The following is a 3,887-nucleotide window of genomic DNA, read 5'->3' as shown; positions in this document are numbered from 1 at the left end:
ACAGAGGGTGGAGCTTCAAGAGCTTATGTGCAGCTCCTATTACCTTACACAGACACGCACTGAAAATTTCAAAAACTTTTAGCCTTTTATGTTCAAAGCAGAGTCAGACAAAGATGGAGAGACTCAAGAAAAAGTGACAACATGTAGAATGCAACAGGACATTTCTGAATGGTTAGTTGATGAATTTATGTATCTGACGTGGAGTTATGGTGCGTTCAAGTCCTCCTGGGAAGTTCGTACTCACGATGTGGAAAGTCGTTTTTACGACGGCAGGTGCGTTCAAGTCACTTTCGTCGGAGTAAGATGGCGGTGTACTTTCTCTTAATTAATTACACAAAAATACAGCAAGGTTCTTAAACTCTAGTTCTAGGAAATGAAGAACAAAGATTTGCATAAGATGTGCAATTGCTTTTTTATGTTTTTAGTTAATTTATGAAGCCAATGCAAACTTTACTGTTACATAATACATTGTTATTTTATAATGCTATCATATTCTGTGCAGGCAATTAGCTTACTTCGCTGTAAATAGAAAAGCCTGACAATATCACAGCTAAATACCTTGATGTATTGAGGTATTCCGCCATGTTTCTCACTGACACGCCCCCAACTCATAAAGATCGGGACTTAAAGAAAATCCCGAGCTCCCCACTCGTATTTACGACATTGTGGTGGCGTTCATGTGCGTTCAACTCGTAAATATGATCTGTGTGATCTAAGCACATCGATGAGTGCCCACTACTGGCAGAACCTTTGCAATAGGCTGAATTGGAACGTGCTAAGCCCTTGATTACTTAGAATGCACTATGGGGTTGATTTATTATTATTTTTTTCCCTTATGAAATTATATATAAGTGTGTTTGAGTTGTTTAATTTTTTTTTGTCAAAAAAATCAAAAAAGATTTGTTTGTGGTGGGGTAAATTAAACGTAATATGCGTTGACGTCACAATCGTGTTGCATTGTGGTATATGGAGCTGCCTGAAGTGTACATATGAAGTAGACTCGCTCCCTCTGTCAAAATCGAGGGAGCTAGGGTCTGTCCATATAAACTTCCCTAGTCCACTTCATGAAGTGGACCGCACTTCAAAATGGCGGAAATGGGGAAGTTTGCAAGTGCATGTCTAAAAGTGGACTGGAACGCAGCCCGAGTGTGGTTCAACTTGCTCTGATGTCATGCTGACGTATGTCAAAAAACTCTCGCGTCGGATTCTGCAGTCGAGCGCAGTTGCTCCACCGACTGCGCTGATCAAAAGCACAATGGGAAACAACTTGCTGACAACACAGCTTTATGCTCATTGGTTTAAACAACCGTGATGTATTGTTCTCTTTTAAAATGTTTGAATTTAAATGTCTGATATTGTGCTAAACACTGAGCAACTGCCTTGCTTCGCTCGTTTGCAAGCCATGATGTCTCTCGAGGAAAACAATATCACGCTTGCACGGTCGTAGCTCATTTTCTCATGGGCGGGCCAAGTTCTCTGGGCGGGCAAAGCAGAGCAAGGGGAGTTAACATTTCCCCATATGACGACATATAGAGAAGATTCCAGAATGGCCCATCGCCATTTCTAGCCACTGGGGGACCATAGGCAGGCTAGGGAACTCATATTAATTTAAAAAAACCTCATAAAGTGAAATTTTCATGCCATGGGACCTTTAAACTATAAGATTAAGAAAGTATACTTTCAGTCTACTTTTTATGTAGGCTACTTCTCAAAAATATATTGTACTTCTCAGAAATATACTTACAATTGCACTTAAGTATACTCCACTTATACTGACAGAAAAGTCTAAGGCTGGATCAAAATATGCCCCCTATACCCTCAAATAGGGCGTTATTTGAGGGGACAGCCATTTCTGTTATATTATATACTATATATATATAAAAAAGGCTGATTCTATTTTGTGTGTGGATTGAGCTTGGCATCAGTTTAAATAATGATTCTTTGGAGTTTTTGCCTTTTATTATGATAGGACAGAATGGGATAAAAAAAAAAAAAAAAAAGAAAAGATGTCAGTGCTCAGAATGGGATAAAAAAAAAAAGTCAGTCCTCTGACAACTTGGTTATCAGGGCCACTGAATTAACATAAGTCTGATAAATATTAGTGCCTCACTGTGTAAGACACATGGGGGGAACAGAATCCGACGGCAACCAATCCGGCTGGTGAAATCCCCACTCCCATTATGAGAGGTGTTGATGTAGTGGCTTAATGGATGTTTATTCAATTCTGTGTATGGATGGAGCTTTGCATCAAAATATGAATAAGAAGCAGAAACAAGTTATAGCAGATTGCTTATGCAAATGTAAACAACATGATCATCAAACATTAAACAGCATATAAGTTCAAAATTGCTTAGTTTTACCGAATGAAATGTCGAACCCATGAAAGGGGAAATGACTGAAGCTTTGAGGGTGTTGATGGACTCATTCTACTCCATGTATGCTTTGATCATCATTCTGAATCCGTATTCATGTGTTGATAAAAAAAAGATGCATGGCATGAAGCTAGAATAAAATGTTATTTTTTTTAAAGGAGTTAAAGTACAGTTAAAGGTATATTTCAAGTATAAAAAAAAATCCTAAATAGGAACATAGTATAGCCTACTTTAAGTGCAAAACTAGTTGTGTTTAAAGTTTACTAATGTTAAACTTATAGTACACATAAATGTATTCTTATTCTAAAAAGTGGGCCAATTTAGTCCAAAGCAATATTGAAATAGTACACTTACAAGTATACTACTAGAACATTGATATACTTACTACAGTGAGTATACTTAAAAAAATATACTTGATTATACTCATATAAATATATTAAATACTCTTTACTTACTTAAGAATACTTCATAAAATGAACTTGAAGAATTATTATTTTTTTGTAAGGGGATCCCATTCATAGAATATATAAACCATTAGACTCTCCCAATTTTAATATATGAAATATATGAGACATGTGAGACTCAAATCAGTCAGTCGTCACTTTAATGTGAAGTAGACCTAACTGGTCTTTCAGACTTGAATACAAACTTTGCAAAAGATAAATAGGACAATTCTGAATCTATTCTCACTAACTAAAATTCCAGTTTATTGCAGCGAGACTACATTTTTTAAACACCTCAGTTCTATAACATCCAAGGTAGAGATGGCATAGTGCATAACAGAGCAGATATTTATATATGTACACATAGATACTTCACATAGTTCATTCTGACAAGGCTTCAACATCCAGTATAGTAAATGCATTCCTTTTTTTTTTTTTTAAATCATTAATCCACTGAGATGAATGCATATCCGTTACACTGTTAAGCCTTGCAATTTCATATGTTTGCCCACTTAATTTGTCTGGTGGAAAACGATTATATCCTCATCTATCAAAAAGGAAAACATTAAAAATGAAGAGCAGTGTACTAAAACGTCATCAATCAGACAGACACATCAATATACTTATATCAAGTATTACCTGAAACATTCTGGATGATCATGTTTCACGCAAAACAATGTGCTTAATAAGTATCGCCTAAAATTCATACAGGCAACATCCTCCAACACTATGGATATAGATATTATTTTTGAAGGTGTTTATAGTTGCAGTACCATTGACAACATGCCAGTGGTCACAATTAAAGATTACTCATTCAATACAATGTCAAATCAAAACAAAAACAGAGAACTTTTAACCTCACAACAGTACATACTGTATATATTAGTCAATGCAGCAAGCTCACAACCTCACAAATAACAGCACTGGATACAGTTCATGAAAAAAAAATATATATAGCGTCTCGCAAGGGATTCAGTTCAAATAAAGGTTGATTAGAGTCAGTTGCTCTCTTATAATGAACAGGTCAGTACAGTATGTATCATGTGATTAGTACAGATCAGATCATCAGATG

Source organism: Squalius cephalus (assembly GCF_949319135.1).
Source record: "Squalius cephalus genome assembly, chromosome: 5".
Classification (NCBI taxonomy): Eukaryota; Metazoa; Chordata; class Actinopteri; order Cypriniformes; family Leuciscidae; genus Squalius; species Squalius cephalus.
Note: the sequence above shows the minus strand (reverse complement) of the source record.